Below are 19960 nucleotides of genomic sequence, written 5' to 3'. Positions count from 1 at the left end.
ATAAAAATGTCGCGAATACGATGACCAAAAATGGCGCGTTTTGTGATTGCTACGTGTGTGGTTCTCTTTTTTTTCTTTTATTATACAAATGCGAAAGTGGCGAGTGGTGGGAGAATTCCTCTCTCTCATCCTTCGATTGTGTAACGTGTAGCCTACGTTGACCACACAAGGGTTCTCTCTCCGTCGTTTTTTTGTCAAAATATCTATTGCAACGAAACTCTTCTCAGGCATCACTTCCATTATGGGGCGTACGCTAAATTTTAGCGGTATCTATATTTCTTTTATTTATTATGTGTGTGTGTATATATATATATATATATATGAAAAGGCGAAAGATAAGAGGTTATTGAAAAATTATAAAAAGGAATATGGATATGGATCATCAAGAAATATGGATCAATGAGGAGGTCGTTCTCAAGGGGGAACCCCCCCCACATTGCTGCAAACTGCAAAAATGTTTCTAATGATGGTAAGCCTAATAGGCATAAAATTACCATCAGTTCCCCCGACATTTTTGGGATAAACAAGATTGAAATTAAAAATATTCAAGATAAATTTGTTATCACAGTGGTTAATAAAGCAGCTAATAACTTTGCTATTTACTGCTTACAACTTACTGCTTAATGAATATAACAATACCTGTACTTGCACAAAAATAGAAAGCCCTTTAAAAGAAATAAACAACAGAAATTGTGCTTCTCTCAAAAAACTTAAAATAATTTCATATCCCGTTACCCTTATCTATTTCACACCATTACGTTTCACAAAAAACCTATTAAATTTCGATTTGTCACATGTGGCACCAACTGCTATAATAGTGATTGAGGTAAAATCTTTTTCAATATCCTAAAAAATATTCTTCTTAAAATAGAGATGGATGAAGACACATTTATTATAAAGAATAATGAAAAAGTGATCAATTTTTTAAAATATGCAAAAATTGAGAGAATTGAAACATTTGATTTTGAAAACTCATTCACTAATATTCCTCATAAAAACATCATAAATATCTGTGATAGTTTTTTTTGTGAAATACAAAAACATTAACTTGGAAAAAAACTCTTGGAATAATCTAGTAAAGTTTTGCATTTTCGAGAATTACTTACATAACGGCATCGATATATATAATCAGATCAAAGGTATACCCATGGGCACTTGCTTCTCTAGTGCTTTTGCAAACATTTTTCCACATTTCCACGAAACTAAAATTTTCACTAACATAAAATCATGGGCTTTAGATATATCGATGATCTCATTATTTTTAATTTTGAGAATTATCTTGATCTTAGCGGTGAAATTTACCCTACGGATTTGACACTCAAGAAAACCAATCACAACCCCCTATCTACGGACTTCCTAGATCTTAAAATTTGCTTATCTAATAACGTAGCTTTTATCGGTATTTTCAACAAAATTAAAGAATTTCAATTTAAAGTCAATTTTCTGACTAATTTCAATTCTAATATTAGTATTAGAATTTTGAAAATTATATTTTTTGGACAACTTTCAAGAATTAAAAAAACCTGTAATAATGCTAAGGATTTTTTAGAAGCATATTCTGAATTTTTAAATATCTTCAGTGGCAACGGATTTCCATCTTCTTTTCTCTGGGTTTCAAAATTTCACTCACACGTTTCTTATAGTCAATTTAGGCGGCACGCTTTAAAAAAGTCTTACTCTTGGTATGTTTTTCTTCAAGTTTTCTCATTTTTCAATTTTTAAAACACTTTGTGTGTTAACTCATTTGTTATTTCATATTTTGATTCTAATTGTATATTGTCATTTTTGCTGTTTGACTTCCAAAGCTTGTTTATCGCAAAAATGTCGGGGGTATCTGATGGTAATTTTATGCCTATTAGGCTTACCATCATTAGAAACATTTTTGCAGTTTGGAGCAATGTGGGGGGGTTCCCCCTTGAGAACGATCTCCTCATTGATCCATATTTTTCCTTTTTACACTTTTTCAATAACTTCTTGTCTTTCGCCTTTTCATAATATTTAATTTCGAGTTATGTGTATAAAGCAGCCTTTTGTGGCGCGATACTCTGACTTTTGAAATTTTTCATTGAAATCTGGTTTTGTTAATTTTCTCTTTGATGCATACTATTTATTGTTCTGCCTTGTATTTGTTTTTACAGGGTGATCAGCGAATAAGCCCTTATTTCAAAATTAAATATCTCTACAACAAAGATAAATAGAATTATGCGGTAAACGGTACGTTTATTAGCAAAACTGTAAGAATGTTGTGCAGAAATTTTGAAAATTTAGTTGTTTTTTAATTTTTCAAAATTTAAAAAAAAAACAGAACTGGAGATTTTGGGGTTCCGAAAATCCTTGTTTGTGTGAAGAGAAACAGCTGCATTCGCCAAAAGTTACTGCATGGGCTGCGGTATGCGCCAGAGGCATTTTCGGTCCCTTCTTGGTGCGAGAAACGATTACTACTGAACATTGTTACAATTTTGGAACAATTTCTCAGCACACATGGCGCATACCGCAGCCCATGCAGTAACTTTAGGCGAATGCAGTGGTTTCTCTTCACACAAATGAGGATTTTCGGAACCCCAAAATCTCCAGTTTTGTTGTTTTTTTTTTTCATTTTAAAAAATTGAAAAAAAACTAAATTTTCGAAATTTCTGTACAACATTCTTACAGTTTTGCTAATAAACGTACCGTTTACCGTATAATTCTATTTATCTTTGTTGTAGAGATATTTAATTTTGAAATAAGGGCTTATTCGCTTATTACCCTGTAGCTGCTTTCAGCGATTGCAATGCAAATTATTCTCTTCTTTTTTTCTCTCTATTTTTTCTTCCTTCCCCCTTGACTTGTGTTGTTTTTGCGTTTCAAGTCTAAGGATAAAATAATACTTCAATCTCTTTTTCAGGTTATAAACTCCTAATACTATGAAACGTTCAAATAAAATAATATCATGGCGCAGGGTATCGCGTCAAATCATCGCCAACAAAAACATCGCCCGTCAAAACATCGCCGTGACAAAAACATCGCACGTCGAAACATCGCCGTCACAAAAATTGATATATATATATTATCTCTATCGTATTTACCTGCTTATAATCAGCGGCTTTTATTATTGCTTTATTCCACTATCGCATATTTTTCCGAGATTTTATTACAGAAATAATAAAGGTAAACTTGGCTAGTTTGAACTTGGTTAATTCGAATATCAGGAATTCCCTTTGAGTTTCTTGCAAAAATTTCAATTCAATTTGAAATTACTTGTTTAATTTGATCCCCCCCCCCCCCCAACATTTTGGATAATTCGATGTTTGATGCAACTAATATGTCATTTGCAAAATGTCTCTCATATATGTGTGTGTTACTGCCAAAGCCCGAAGTTGTCTAGTTCTCGAACTGGCGGCACAGTTGAAACGGCCATTGTCCGAATTTCGGGCTTTCGTTGAGCTTTGGCCGGTCCCTATATGTCGATCATTATATATCCCTCCATATATGTATCACCATAATATTGAAAAATTTCTAATAAAAGAATAATTTCTTCTACGAACAATCCTCGTAATGAAAGAGTATCGACAGCTCAATTATTGTAGTAGCAACAAATATTGCAGTTTGATGAAGGAAACTGTAGTGAAAGGTTTATTAATTTAACGGTTTACCAGAAAATTCGTACCCCCTTTTTTGGAATATGGAAACCATATTTCCATGATGGGGTGGTGCGAAATGTCTCCTCGGCTGAAAAAGCGCCTAATAACGGCTCTAGGTACAGATAATACAAAATCAGAGGATGATGTCACTCTCCGCTTATCCATACAAACTTTATTAACAGCTGGCTGATGCGAAGATATATTGTGGAAAGAGAGAAACTTCAACTGCCTTTGCGGGGAATCGAACCAACGACCTTTCACTCTCCGGGTAAAAGGACGTGTTCAGTTCACACGAGCTCCAAGGAAAGACTGAGATATTTGTTGCCTCTGTATAGTCTAGGGCGGTGGTTCTCAACCGGGGGCCCCAGGATATTCCAGGGGGCCGTGGAGGAAAATATCGAAAAAAGGGGAGCCATGACTGCTGTTAAGGGGGCCATGAGGAAATTTATTAAAAGAGTGGCCAAAAAAATTTAATTTCAAACAAAATGCACAGAATATTTTTTTTCGCAATTTTTTCCCTATTTAAGTAACCGTAACATAAAGATTTGATTGATTTTTGATTGGTGGGTAGAATATTTCAATGTCGAGCATAAGGATTTGAGTAGTTGAAAGATGAAATTTAGCACTTGAAGTATCATATTTTGAGATTTTCACAAAAACAAGCACAATGATTTTTTTGGCGTGTGTGTAACCAATTTCTCATAAGTAGGGCTCTGATTTTTACCTAAAGATGAAACGTCGTTGCTGATAAATTATTAGCTACTACGTTTCTTCTTTAGGTCATAAAAATCTAAGCCTTTGTCATAACTTGTGTTATCAATAATTATAAGGTTTCGAGATGAATGTACTGTATATATGCATACAGTGTCACTTTAGTGACACAGTGATTGACAGTAACATTTATTTGAAGACAACCAACCAAAACACAATGTTAAATGCGGATAAAACGGTTTTTTTTGGCGTCAAAAGAGACGGGTCAAGAACATAGTAATTGGGTTTTTGAGCACACGTGTCCGTATAAAAAATTAACATTTTTATTTTAATAACCATACACCCCCTTGCAACATGAATGGCATATCTGAGTACTACACATAATTTTTCTAATTGAAAGTATTCCTGTAGGGGGAACGAGATTTGCCAGTAAAGTAAAATACCATACGTCTTGTTACCTATGCCCTCTGTACATTATATATAGTAGTGTCTGTTATGTGAAATATTGTGTTGTGTTTAAGCCAACTCACACGTTACTTCGTTCGCCTGTGGGAGAGAGGTCACATTATGAACCAAAAAGCCACTTGGAGATAGCTTGTTATTCAGCGAGACATCAGATTTTCACGATAAATGTAAATCTCACCGTATCGAAATTATAATCAATAAACTGATAATTTTCTTTTTTGAAATCTGATTATTTATACTTCCTGATTTGTCTGAAATTCTGATTCACCCGAATTCAAATTAACCCAAGAAAAAATAATTTGTAAATAATTCAAACTTCATCCTGAACAGTAACTTGATGACATTATGCCGTCTTCAAGCGCAATGTTTACATTGATTGAAAATAAATTATATATTTTCTTTTACTGTGTTTTAATTTCCATAAATTAAAAATAAATTAAATTCAAACACATAGTTATACTGAATGAATGCCAGGGTCTCTGCCACCGGACTTATCCCATTGCCGAGATCTCTTCCAACCCAGCTTCGTGGCAGAGTCTGGAACAAAGTGAGTGCACCTAACAGTCTGAGTGTGTAGCTAGTGTTGTGTATGATATTTCAGTGCCGCCATCTATACTTCAAATTGTGAGTGAAGTGTAATGATTGAATATTTGTAACGTTGTAGGCATGTTGCTCTCTGTGGCGAGACTTTTTAACGGGGAGATCGGCTCGCATTCGCGCCTTGAAGTTGGGAACCACAGAAAACCAACTTCAGCCGACCACACATAGTTATACTGCAAACAATATTTGAACAATTGTCATTTAACGGGAAAACGGGGTGGGGTGTAGGAAATTGATCATGGTCGCAAGGGGGCCACAGGAATGAGAAATGGTTGAAAGGGGGCCATGAGCAAAAAAAGGTTGAGAATCGCTGGTCTAGGGTGTTCACTCGATTAGTGAAAGGAAGTGGGGGTTTGATTCCCCGCAGGGGTAGTTAAATTTTCTCTCTTTCCAAAATATATCTTCGCATCCGCTAGCTGTTAAAAAAACCTTTTTTTTGTATAATATAGAATTTATAAGAACTCTCTCTATTCATTGTCCATTACTCAAAAAAAGGCCGAATTCGAAGGATTGAGAGAAAACATTAGGTGTGGAAACAGTCGAACACAGACATACACATGACAGTTCGGCTTTGTCACAACCAAAGCCGCTTGAAATTTTAATGCATTTTTAGTGCAGCTTTGGTTACCAGCTGAACAAAAAAAATGGACGAGGTGATTTCCATTGCAATTTTTAATCCATTAAATTTTTAATTTAAAAATTTTTCATAAGGCGATCTTTTTTCCAGGGCCATGTTCAGGCGATATTTTGACGTGCGATGTTATCACGTACGATGTTTTGACTTGCGATGTTTTTACGTGCAATGTTTTGACGTATTTGGCGATGTTTTTAACCGCGATGTTTTTGTTACAGCGATGTTTTTGTTACAGCGATGTTTTAACAAGCGATGTTTTTACGGCGATGTTTTTGTTCGCGATATTTTGAAGTAGACCCATGGCGCAGGGTTCGTCGTGCGCCTTAACAAGGGGCCCTAAAGTGTGTCTTGTTCAGGGGACTACTTCGGCTATAAAGTTACCTGAACAATTGTTTTGTTACAAAAAAAATCAAAAACAACTAAAAAAATACTCTCTCTGTAATGATAAAAGGTGTAAAACTTGTGACAAGGCTAACAAGCAAAGCCGCTTGAAACTCTTAATGCAGCTTTGCTAACAAGGAACAAATCGAAATTGGAAAAAACTTATTCTGCAAAAGTTTTAATATAATATACTCTATTGAATGTACAGAATGTAACATCACATATATTGGTCAAACTTGTAATTGTGTCAACATCAGCATCAATGGACATAGATCAGACATTAAAAAATTTGGCAACCACAATAAAAAAGATCATGAACTTTTGCATTTCCAAAAAAAAAACACAATTTCGAAAAAGTTATTATTAGCATTTTAGATGAAGAGAAAATATTAAATAAAAGACTTGATAAAGAGAATATGTATATATGTTTATACAGAACTTTGCACCCATATGGTTTGAATACCAAATTGAATGATGAAAGCTACACTAATATTGATAATATTTCGATTTATAAAAAATTTACCACTTTAACCTGCAATTTCAATAATAATCGACGTGGCTGTAGAGGTGGTAAAAAAACTAAGCTAAATATAAATGTAAATAATTGTCTTGAAAAGATTAATTTCCTCGAATACAACCACTCTAATTTTTTAAAGATCAGAGCTAATATATTCTGCATCAAAAATAATGCCCTTCGCTGGTACTTCAAACACGAACTTAAAAATTTCTCATTTAGAAATGAAATAGTGAAACTTATTGTTCTCGATCTCATTAAATTTAAATTGAATTTAAAAAATATTTCTGAGCTTAATTCAAAGGTAAAAGAGATTACTAGTAAATAATGTGTTATGAACTTTTTTGACATAATTTTTGACTTCATGAACATAATTTTTAGGAATTTATTCAGGTTTATTAGCTTTGCGTTGAGATAAGTAGACCATTCTTCAAATACAGATAAATCACGGCCGACTAGACATTCAAGGCCAGATAACTCCTCCGCGTGACGTCACATATTCCGTCTTTCCCCTTAGCTAAGGCTCTTCTAATAGGAAGGTTTTTCAAGGAGCTCTTTCTTAGAGGTAAGTGCTCATTCATAGAAAATAATGTTCTGATAATATTTTTTAATACTGAGGAGAAACCTATAGTTTAAAATACAGAGCTACAATACGCAGCAAGGCAGTTAATTATTTTAAATATAAATTATTGATAATTTATAATTAAATTTCATTGTTTCAATGAATTTAAAAGTAATAAAAATGGATAATAAAAAATCATTTAACAAATTGGTCTTTAAAAAAAAGTGGCACTCAATATTAAAAATAGTATTCAGCTGGGGCCCCGAGGCGAATAGGGGGCCCAAAAATCTACAAAAATTATTTTGCATAATGACCCTTTCAAGAAGAGGCCCCCCCCCCCAAAAAAAGGGAAAGTCTGCCCCGAAAAGGCACACTACGGACATAGGCTCAACTAGTGCCGGTGACCTTAATTTAAAATCTTGCATTTTTTTGTAAGAAATTTTTTTTTTCAAATTTTGATTTCATCAGTATGCGACCCACTTATATGCAGCTGGAGTCCCAGATACTCGCATATAAGTATCCAAAAGTGGGGTCCATGAGCTCGGACAAGAAAAATACTGAATCTCAATTCTAGAAAAAAGTCGCAAGATGAAAAATACAACATCCTCATACGTTTACAAAATAATTAAACTAGCTAACAAGATATTAGAGTAAAAAAAAAATTGCAAAGCACGGGTGACAAAAAATGTATGGTGAGTCCCTCGGAAAAAAAAGTTTGTTTACAATCAGTTGTAAACATGAAATCGCTGCCACCACCCACTGCGGAAAAACAATTGTTAAATAATTAGTAGTAGTTGTAGGCTTCAAACGGCATCCCGACTGGTTACAGATCTGTTACTCTCGAAACCAAAAATTTACTGTTTCACGTCACGTGACCTTAAGGACTGGTAGTTCATAGTACCGCTTAACTACTAGTAATTGAAGCGGTCCTTAGCTTCAGTCCTCCGACCGGTAGTTCATTAGGACTAGCAGTTACTAAGGACTGCAGAGATAGTTCACCCCCAGGATACTCATCACAAAGGATCTATCTTCATCATACTTATTTTAATTGAATTTTATGGTAAAATTCATGTATATAATATATAGTGCATGCATCACGTACGGGCAAAGCTGATAATAAAAGTGGTTAAATTAAAGTGAAATTACGTATGATTTCTTTCATAGTTATAAGACTCATTTGAAATTATCCCTTTCAGACCCAGTACTAAGAAATAGAAGGGGCAGACAAACACCTGCTAAAGCACCGGGCCTTGCAACTTGGGCAGGCCCGTAACTATTCTGAGGCAACTTGGGCGGTGCCCCGAGCCGAATGGGAGGGGGAGACGCGCTCTTAACTCCTTTTTCTGAGCATAACTACACTGCTCAAAACAATTAGGGGAGCAAGCAAAAAAGTGAAGAAAACCGTGCGAGACAGCCACATATTGGCATACAATGGACAGTACACGCGTATCAATGCGCAATACAGAAAAAAGACGTAAAAGAAGTTGGAATTAAGCTTTAATTCTTGAAAATATGGAAAAAAGATGATTTAGGGCAACAATTTGGTTACATGTAAACGATAAAAAAAAGTACTGTTTAGACATGATGCATGAGTTTTAATAGGGCGTGTGGTCTCCTCGAACAGCTAAGACTGCTGCACACCTGTTTGCCATGGATGCGATGAGGTTATCGATCAGATTTTGGGGAATACTGTTCCACTCCTCAAGAAGTGCAATCTGCAAATCTCGGACAGTAACAGGCGGCCTTGGTCGCGCAGCAATGCGTCGTCATGCTCGATTGGATTCAGGTCAGGAGAGCACGCTGGCCATTCCATACGCTGTATTGTTTCAGCTTCAAGCATGTTCTCCACCAGACGAGCTCTATGCGGTCGGGCATTATCATCCTGGAAAACAAAGCAATCTCCAATGACTCCAGCGTAAGGGATGACATGAGGTCGCAGTATCTCGTCTGCATACCTTCGGGCCGTCAAAGTGCCATTCCGAATGATATGCAGGTCCGTACTTCCGCCTATGCTGATTCCACCCCATACCATCCAACCAGCTCATCTGTATTGTGACCTTTCACGAACGAATGCGAGGTTATTTCGAGTGCCCCTGTCCCTCCATACCAGAACACGTCGGGTGTCACACTCCAGACTGAATCGGGACTCGTCTGTAAACAGCACTTGGCTCCAATCATGTTGCTCCCAATCTCGATGTTCAGCAGCCCATCTTCTTCGGGCCGCACGGTGGCGTGGGTTCAACGGAATGCAGACCATTGGCCTACGTGCATAGAGCCCTCCCTCATGAAGCCGATTACGTACTGTTTGGCTGGACACCCTTCGTCCTGTTGCCAAGAGCAACCGTCTTTGCAGCTGCGTAGCATTCTCTGTTCTGTTTCGACGGGCTGTTAACCGTATATACCGGTCATCAGTTGCTGTAGTGGCGCGTGGCCGACCTTGCCCTGGTCGACGTCTAACATTTCCTGTTTCTTGGAATCGATTCCACAGCCTTGCAACAACACTTCCGGCGACTCCAACAGCGTCCGCGACACTACGTTGTGTTTGCACGGATTCCAGTCTGCCTATAACACGCCATGCCATGGATTCCGGTAAATCACGTTGTTGAGACATCCTCAAGTCAATTTGTCTCAAAAAACAATACTGCGCAATCGAATTTCACAGTTACGGCAGTAAAACAGACGTTTCTGCAACATCCCGATTTCTGCCCTTATCTCCTTTTTCTGGTTTTTGACGTCATGAACTTTTATTTGCATATGAAGTTTTCTTCTTCCGTTTCCTGCTAGGCTTTAAATTATGGATGATTCATTTTATGTTACTTATCGGTATACATCTTTGCGTAATTTTGTTAAAACCATGTGCTTCCCCTAATTGTTTTGAGCAGTGTAGAATAGGAGACTCCAAGAAAAGACTGCTCCCGAGAAAGCACGCTATGGCACTGGGAAGGGCCGTCTTAAGAGCATCCTGCACCCCCCTCCACGGGCCAAGTGGTTTTTCTGAGGCCCTACCTAGTAAATTCTAGAAAATTTTAACTACATCTCATTTTCGTGAGGCCCCTCTACTCTTGAGGCTTCCGGGCCGCTCCCGGGTGGGCACCATGCATTAAGACGGCACTGAGAAGGGGTTGTTTTTTTCACTCTGTAGATTTTTTTTCAACCTCAGGGACTTCCTTTAATTTTAACGATTACGCACAATTCTTGAAGTTTGAGCTGAACATCCCTGATGTTAAAAAATAATATCTAAAGTGAAAAGAAGCACCCCGCACGTTTGTGCATACAGGGTCTAAAAGGATTATGCATAATCACCGGTGAAAGTGATAAATGCTGCAAAATTTATCAAACTTACCGAGACGATTGGTGTTTGTGAGACTTGTACAGAGTGAACTATTCTCAAAAAGGAGTTCGATCGATGGTTCTATTATTTCGAATTTGCTAAGTTAATCTAACTTCCAACTGTTCTTCCTACATCTTTTAATGGCAACAAAAGGACCACTCACAAACAAACAAACAAACAAACACACACACACACACACACACACACACACACCATTTCCTAAGAACTTCGTTCGATCGGGTCCAACATGGCAAACTCTTGAAGCGTTTACACGAGATTGGAATAGGGGGCAACTTGCTGAATTGGATAGAATCGTGGTTAAGAGATAGGTCGCAACGAGTTATGGTGAACGGGGAATTCTCTGGTTGGACAGACGTCACAAGTGGAGTTCCTCAGGGAAGTGTCCTTGGCCCCATACTTTTTTCACTTTTTATCGATAAACTCGATCAGGGTATCGATGGAATTACTAGCAAATTCGCAGATGATGTGAAGCTAATGGGGGTAATCGGGAATGAAAGCGATAGGGAGTTGCTCCAGACCAACTTAAACAAGATTGCAGCATGGGCAAATGAATGGAGCATGACGTTTAGCGTAGATAAGTGCATGGTCGCTCATTTTGGTTCGAACAACCAACGGTTCTCTTACGAGTTGAATGGTGTCACTATCCCGGATGCAACTAGAGTCACCGATTTGGGAATTCTCATTGACGAGCGACTTAAATTTTCTGAACATTGTTCAGCGGTTGTCAAAAAATCGAATAGAATGCTTGGTCTCATTTTCAAAAAGGTCTCTTCGCGTTCTCCTAAAGTCATTCTTCCTCTTTTTCGAGGCTTAGTTCGTCCTGGACTGGAGTATGCTGTAAGGTTTTGGAGACCATACCTACAGAGGGACATAGACTTGGTTGAAGGGGTGCAGAGAAGAGCTACGCGTGTCCTTATTGGCACACAGGGCTTGAGTTATGAAGAAAGACTTCATTTTTTGAATATGTTTACATTGGATGAACGCAGGTGTCGAGGAGATATGATCGAAGTGTTCAAAATTTTCAATGGGATGGATAGGATGGACCATGAACTTTTAGTACACCGCCAATCGACTGCTTTTACAAGGGGACACCAGTATCGATTGGTGAGGGACAATGCAAGGTTATGGTGTCGCAGGGAATTTTTCTCCAATAGGGTTGTTAATAAATGGAATAGCTTACCCCCGGAGGTAGTAAATTGTAACACAATTGACACGTTTAAAAAGAAATACGATAAACATGTTGGGGTAAATCGAGAAGCTATCCATTCTTAGAATAAGACAACCATAAGTAATCTTTATGGGCATCGTATAATATTTTATCATGTGTATATATTGTTTGTAATTTGTGTTAATTGCATTTTTAATTGGGTTGCTGTATTTTTGAAACATATGACAACCATATTTTTATGGGCATCTTTTTATCAGCCACCTCGTTGGGCATTTTGCCTGTTGTGGCGTTGTATTTGTATTTGTATTTGTATTTGTATAACTTTTAATTCCAGAACTTCTTTTTTTCTTGTTTCCCAGCGCCAATCCAAATGTTTTCCAATATCTTTCCCAAATGTTTTCCACTGTGCCTCAAATCGTAATTAATATATAAGCTTACCTTACAGTTACAGGCAGCAAGATTAAGTTCACACTATGATTTGTATTCCCAAATAATGTATAACATAGTGGAAAAATTGCATGTTTTAATCAACTGGCACACTATTTAATTAATAGATCTATTTGGTGAGACATATCATCGGTCTTACACCTAGTACCTTACCAAGGTGCAAAACAATGCTGCGAAGCATATCTTAGGGACATATGGTTTGCAAAGCTGTTCAGAAAAATCAAATTGAATTTCAGACATGCGTTCCTCATTAGTTTCTTGAAAGGGAAAAGATTTTTAGATTTAAGACTTTTTAGAGTCCCATTGTGGCCACACCTTACCAAGGCCTCCTATACAGAGATACTGTCTAGGAGGCTTTACTGTTACTCACCGGATATCTGGAACAAGAATCATGAAACTCCGAAAAGATGTTCAGTTGTGTATGTACGGTTTGTCACAATTTTCGACACACACACATACGTTGCACTCAGGGGCGGCTCGAGACAAAATCTCTACCCGAGCGGGACCTATTTTTTGGCCCCCCCGACCTCCCCAATTAGAAAAAAAACTTTTGTTTCAATCCCTTCGTTTTGATGCGTTCAAAGGAACAGCGATATTTTATGTCATAACACATCATGTCGAACGTTTTTTTTGGTTTTTTTTCTCCAGGCGCTCCTGCTAGAGAGGGCAGAAATAATTTCTCCTAACTTTTTTTCGCCCTGTCTGCCTCAGACTTGGCGCCCCTCTTACAGCGGGCACAAATAATTTTTCCTAATTTTTTTTGCCCGTTCACTTCGGATTAGACGCCCTTCTAGAGCACACCCAATTGTAATACTCCTCACAACACAGGAAAACACTTTGGCTCTCGTTAGTAGAAAGATTGGGTGACCTGGATTGGATGATTCCTCTATTATTTTTCACTGCACAACAAAAGAGAAGAGAAATTGTGTCTCCCCAAAATCTCCTGCAGGAGTAAACGAAAAGAGCTCGAGAAAGAGAGCGTATTTTTATCTGACCAAAATCGCTATGTACTGTACATACATAGGTGCACTGCCAATCGATTCTTTTCTTTTCGAAAAATAACCTTAATATTATATACACACAAAAACCTCAAATTTTTATCTCATCTCGGTCATTTTTCATGTATATTTTATCGTTATTTTTTTAAATAAGTACCTTATAGATATTTTTCTAGTAATTTATATTTAACGCGTTGCGGCGCCCCTTCTCATTTCGCGTCCGGTGCAACTGCACCGGTCACACTGCCCTAAGACCGCCCCTGCCCGGGATTCAAGGGGGGGGGGTTGAAAGTCCTTTTTGATTTTTTTTTCTGTCAGATATGTCCCATACGAAAATAGACAGGACTCTTTAATATCAATCATATCAATTTGTACTGGTATGGACGGATGTATCTTGAACTACGTACCTTCTATTTTCATTAAAATTTTTTTTAACTATACACATGTACAAGTAAACGAGAAAAAAAAACAAAAACGGAAACGAAGAAAATATCATTGTACAAGGAGCCCCCCCCCCCCAACTATCAGATGGCAGTCGTTCTCCTGGGAAGGAAGAAAAGACATTGTGATGGTCTACTCATGGCTACTGACGTCAAGGACACCAGCATTTCGTGTGTGTCCTCAGGGCTGCCACGTGACCCCTGCTGCGACTCTGGTGCCAACTCTTAGGCTGGGACCTGACTACGGCGCGGTTGCAGGCGGTTGAGGGGGGAAGGCATCATCTATAGTTTTATTCTGTCAACGCACAGATACAACTGCAACCGCTGAGCGCGGTTTTTTCAACCGAGAAAATCCACATTTTTTGGGACGGTTGGGGTAACCGGAAAGCTGCCATCATGTATTGCAAAGGCTTGAGCTCCCTGATGACGGTTCGGCTGGACCTGCGGTTGCTCTCTTCCATTGTCTATTAAGTGGTTTGACAAGGAGGGTGATGGGATTTCGGATGCACTGGACAAAGGAATTGCTCTCCTTCTCAGGCTGCCATAAAAAAATGAGAGGAGAAGACAAATTCGAGGAACTGTATGGTGAAGCTCCATGCGACGGAAACTAATTCTTTGTTTGGCGCTTTTGCACTGATAACAATAAAAAAAAACCAATGAAGAAAAAATTAAATTTTTCTAACTAGTGAAATTTTTTTGCTTTCCTACATGAGCTTACATTGAAACTCGGTTATAATGACATTCATAAACTAACGTGATTACGCTAAAACCGAGATGTATATTTTAGAACACTTGAATGAAATGCATTGGATCCCGATTATAACGTTTTAGCAAAAAACCAATCAGTTACCTCATCCAAAAGAGTACAAATTACCACGGGACCCAACCATTTATAATAAATTCATAAAAAATTAGAAGTAAAAATAATCAGACATCTGAAGGAATATATTTTTATATTTGCAAATTCTCCATATCAAACTTTCGAAACATTTATTAAAAGCCTAAGTATGAACCGGGGATGAAATATGTCCCTAAGAGCTGCATTGTGTGTTTTGCTTTCATTATTGTCTTTTTGTTATTTATTTTTGTATCGTATATGAATGTGGCTGTCTATCTGCTGTTTTTGCAATGAAAAAAAAAACCATCTAGTCCAGCGGTTCTCAACCGGTGCTCCGTGTGAACTCCCAAGGGCTCCGCGGCCCTCGAGGAAAATAAAAAAAGAACCAGTAAATTTGAAAAAAAATAATTATTAATATTTTTGAATAAAAATAAATCAGTAACTTTGATGAATAAATAAAAAATAGGCCTACGGGGCTCCGCCATAGAAATTATATACTGGAAAGGGCTCCGTGGGTCAAAAAAGATTGAGAACCGCTGATCTAGGCAAAAAACGTTGTATGCGGGTAATATAGAAGAGTGCACTAAGACAATTTTCACACCTACCGTTCTTTTCAAGCAGTTTTTAATTTACATACACACACAAAGCCACAACTAGGGAGAGCGGGTCCACTGTATCGAGTGCTGAACTAAAGGGGGCGCCGAATTGCCCTTTAACACCACTCCTTCTAACTTTTCCTTATACGGGGACGCCGAAAGCTTGCTAGCTCCAGTTAAAAAAGTATCCAGTTGCGGCCCTGTGTGTACCTTAAACCCTGCAACATACATACTGATGTACACGGCCACAACGACATGCGTGGTCAGCCGGGGCAAGCACGCATTTTGGCGCCCCCTTTTAATATTGAAGGAGAGATGAAAGGTTAACATTTGCGCTCCTGTCTGGTTCGGAGTTCGGGGCATCAGTCAGTGCCGTCTTAACGCATGGGCCCACCCGAGCACGGCCCGGGTGCCTCAAGAGAAGAGGGGCCTCCCAAAAATGAGATACGATTGAAATTTTAAAGGATTTACCATGTAGGGCCTCGTAAAAACGACTTGGCCCGGGGGGCCCATAATACTCTTAAGACGACCCTTCATAATGTTGTATCATAATGTTTTTTAAAATTTGATTTTTTAGTTTTTAAAACATGAAATTTTCAGAAATTTCATTCCGATTTCCTATCTGAATTTTTTTTTCCTGACCATCAAAAGAAATATATATTTTTTTAAATAGGTGAAAATAATTTTTTCCTTGATTTTTTTTTTGGTCATATGGGGTTTCCCAAAATTACAATTATTATGCTTAATTTCCATTAATTAGAAATTTAATTAATTGGAAATCTACTTTAATTACAAAGAAAAACGTGCTAAATTCATGGCCAATTTTTTTAAACTTCAAAAATATGTTATTTAAATAGTTTTTTAATATATGTTATTTAAATTAATTATGATGATTCCAGTCATGATATATAAAACAATTTGTGCGATTTGGTCACGAATCGTAAAAGCATCAAAAATGGGTCAACTTGTAGGTTGTCTTTCTTCAACTTTGAATTAATTTCAAACGGCAAATATTGTTACAGAAAATTAAATTCCATTACATGAATATTTTTATTAGTATATACAGTAAAACCCCTCCTTTTTGTGAACACGGACAGGATAAAAAAATTAAATCCACGTAAAATGGGTGACCGTTAAAAAGAGGTTTGAAATTCATACTTTTATATATTATACAACTGTAAATTATTATTTGTCCGTAAAAGAGGGAGTATCCGTTGAGAGGGGGTTTTACTGCAATGCAGCTTATGAGCACGAATTTGCATGCTAGCTGGAGCTAACTTCAGCTTGGCGAAAATAATTCAGCCAATCCCGAGATGTCACGTGCCATTAAAAAATAAAAATGCCCGGTTGCTAACAGCAGTGTGTGTTTCACGCGAAATTCCACGGTTGCTGATAAGATCAACTGCGCCAGCCGAACCGTAGTGTGCCGGCAGCCTTACGCCGGGACCTGACTGCGGCGCGGTTGCAGGTGGTTGAGGTTGGGGAGGGGGGAGGAATCATCTATCGTTTTATTCTGTCAACGCACAGATACAACCGCAACCGCCAATGGCGGTTTTTTCCACCGAGAAAATCCACAGTTTTTGGACGGTTGGGGTAACAGGAAGGCTGTCATCAACTATTGGAAAGGCTTCAACACCCTGATGACGGGTCGGCTGGACCTGCGGTTGCTGTCATTTGTATTGCCATTGTGTACTAAGTGGTTTGGCAAGGAGGGTGATAGGATTTCGGATGCACTGAACAAAGGAATTGCTCTCCTTCTCAGGTTGCCATAAAAATGAGGGGAAAAAGACAAATTCGAGGAACTGAATGGTGAAGTTACATTTGAATTTCAGATTCCATTCCATTCCAGAAACTAATTCTTTGTTTGGTGTTCTTGCACTGATAACAATTGAAAAAAACCGATGAAGAAAAAAATTTTTCTAACCAAATAAATTTTGTTGCTACCCAATTAGTACCTCATCCAAAAAGTACAAATTACCACGGGGCCCAACCATTTATAATAAATTCATAAAACATTATCAGAAGTAAAAATAATTAGACATCTGAAGGAATATATTTTTATATTTGCAAATTCTCCATATCAAACTTTTGAATCATTTTTTAAAAGCCTAAGTAAGAACCGGGAAGGAAGTATGTTAATAAGAGCTGCATTGTGAGTGTATTGCTTTCATTATTCTGTCTTATAGGTAGTTTTGTATCGTATATATGAATGTGGCTGTCTATCTGTTGTTTTTGCAATGAAAAAAAACCGTCTAGAGACCAGCGGTTCTCAACCGGTGCTCCGTTTGAACTCCCGGGGTCTCCGCGGCCGCACGAAGAAAATGAAAAAAAGGCAGTAAATTTGAAAAAAATAATTATATTTTTGAATAATAAAAATAAGTCTAACTCTGATGAATAAATAAAAAATAGGCCTACGCGGCTCCGCTATCGAAATTATATACTGGAAAGGGCTCCGTGGTATAGGGCAAGTAATATCAAAGAGTGCACAAGACAATTTTTGCAGCTACCGTTCTTTTCAAGCAGTTTTTAATTTACATACACACACAAAGCCGCAACTAGGGAGATCGGGTCCACTGTACCGAGTGTTGAACTAGAGGGGGCGCCGAATTACCCTTTAACCACTCCTAACATTTCCTTACACGGGGACGCCAAAAGCATGGTAGCTCCAGTTGAAAAGTATCCAGCTGTGGCCCCGTATGTACCTTAAACCTTGCAACATACATACTGATGTGCAGGGCCACAACGACATGCCTGGTCAGCCGGGTCAAGCACGCATTTTGGCTCCCCCTTTTAATATTGAAGGAGAGATGAAAGATTAACATTTGCGCATCACTCTGGCTCGGAGTTCGGGGCATCAGTCAGTGCCGTCTTAACGCATGGGCCCACCCCATAGGCCTCAAGAGAAGAGAGGCCTCACAAAAATGAGATCCGGTTGAAATTTTTTAGGATTTACCAGGTTGGGCCTCCGGAAACCCGGGGGCCCATGGTACTATTAGGACGGCCCTAGCATCAGTCCCGTCTGTTTCTCTCTAGTTGCGGCCCCGGTTCCATATGTACAGGGTGTTAAGTGGGCCGGGATAGCAAGTTCGGAGGGCCGGCAAATTTGAGTAATTCGTGTGGTCAGGAAATTTAAATTATATCGTGAAAAAAGGCAGAGCAATTCGAATAGCCAGCACGTGGCGAAGTCATAAATCTGTGTGCAAACGGATTTAGTAAGAAGCATTTAAATGATTTCGTAAGGAAGACATTACGTTCCCTTCGTGTGATCGCACTATCTGGAAAAAATCATATTCTGATAACTGATCGGGAAAAATGATAAACGAAGAAGTATTTATGAAGGTTTTCGTTACCGCGGTTCTTTGTGTTCATCAGAACGAATCCGTTAATGATCCATTGATGGATGTTTTTAGTATTATTATGGAGCGTTATATCATGATTGTATAAATTGAAAAAAAAAATTTAATTAAAAGAAAATATATGGTCCAGTGGTTGTCAAATTTTTTGTTAGCCAATGGCCCTTTGCACCATATTTTCTTCTCGTGCTGCCCCTCCTCACCTTTCCCCAGGGGCTGTACTACCTGCTCATGCTTATTCTCATCCGATCCGAATTATAAGCATCGGTTCATAAGCATGACGTTAAGATTGATCCGAAAAACGATACCAAGGAATTATTCGTAGGCTCACTCCTTAACGTCACGTGACGTGAAAGAGGGAAAATCGAAGAAATCGCTTTCTACACAGGGAAAAGCGATTTTTCCCTTTGGCCGATCGACCACTGACCAATCAAAATTAAGCTTGGGGGTATACAACTACTACTATATATTTACTGAATTTTTTGTTCAGCGACGGTGGCAACGCAATTCATTTTTAATGCACGTGCAGAACATTTGTGTTGTTGTTTTCTTTCCATATTCTTTAACGTCAAAAATGGAGGGTGTTAGCGGGCTATCGGCTAGATAATTTATTTTTTTTTTAATGGGGAGGATGGAAAATAAGACTATATAAAGAGTTATTTCTATAATTAAAATATATTTTTCAGCGTGTAAATATTATTCAGAAAGATATTTCAGCATTCTAATTAACTTATTGAAGTTCTTTTTAAGCCGTACTTCATAAGAAACTACCAAAATCACATTGGGATAATAATGTATTGTCCTCCATTGCCTATTTTGATGGACGTGGGCGATTATTACTTTGCTTCATTTATTTTATGTATATATATATGTATATAATTTTAGGATAATATAATTATATCATCGAGAAATATACCGTGAAAAAAAATCTCGAAAAAATATAGCTATAGTAGAGGGAATTATCGTTATATCGAGTATCGTTGTAGCGAGGTTTCACTGTATACTACACTTGGATTTCTAATTGAATCCGTCCAATCAATTGTAAAGAGCCGACGAAATTGCAGTTTTCTTCCCCACTTAAGTCATCGTAATAAATTTCCAAGTCCAAGAAATACATTTTTCGTATTTTCCACTCGCGATGGCGAGTGGAAAATACGATCATCCGATGCTTAAGAAGTGGGTCTCCCCTATTCTTATCGTCATCCGAATGTTCGGAGAAATACGATGCTTGTTTTCGGAGGGAGAATGCCGCTAGTACGGAAATTTCCCTTTCATGCTTAT

General features: G+C 37.9%; 1 protein-coding gene across 5 annotated transcripts in view; it reads right to left on the bottom strand.

Annotated features, from left to right (window-relative positions):
* sev (receptor protein-tyrosine kinase sevenless) overlaps positions 1-19960 on the bottom strand; it is a 1896734-nt gene that overhangs the window by 755819 nt on the left and 1120955 nt on the right. The window lies entirely within an intron of this gene.

Source organism: Pholcus phalangioides, unplaced genomic scaffold (assembly GCF_987345545.1).
Source record: "Pholcus phalangioides strain wild (caught in Gottingen) unplaced genomic scaffold, Ppha-v1.0 ptg000011l_1, whole genome shotgun sequence".
Classification (NCBI taxonomy): domain Eukaryota; kingdom Metazoa; phylum Arthropoda; class Arachnida; order Araneae; family Pholcidae; genus Pholcus; species Pholcus phalangioides.
Note: the sequence above shows the minus strand (reverse complement) of the source record. Positions and strands in the feature narration are given on the sequence as shown.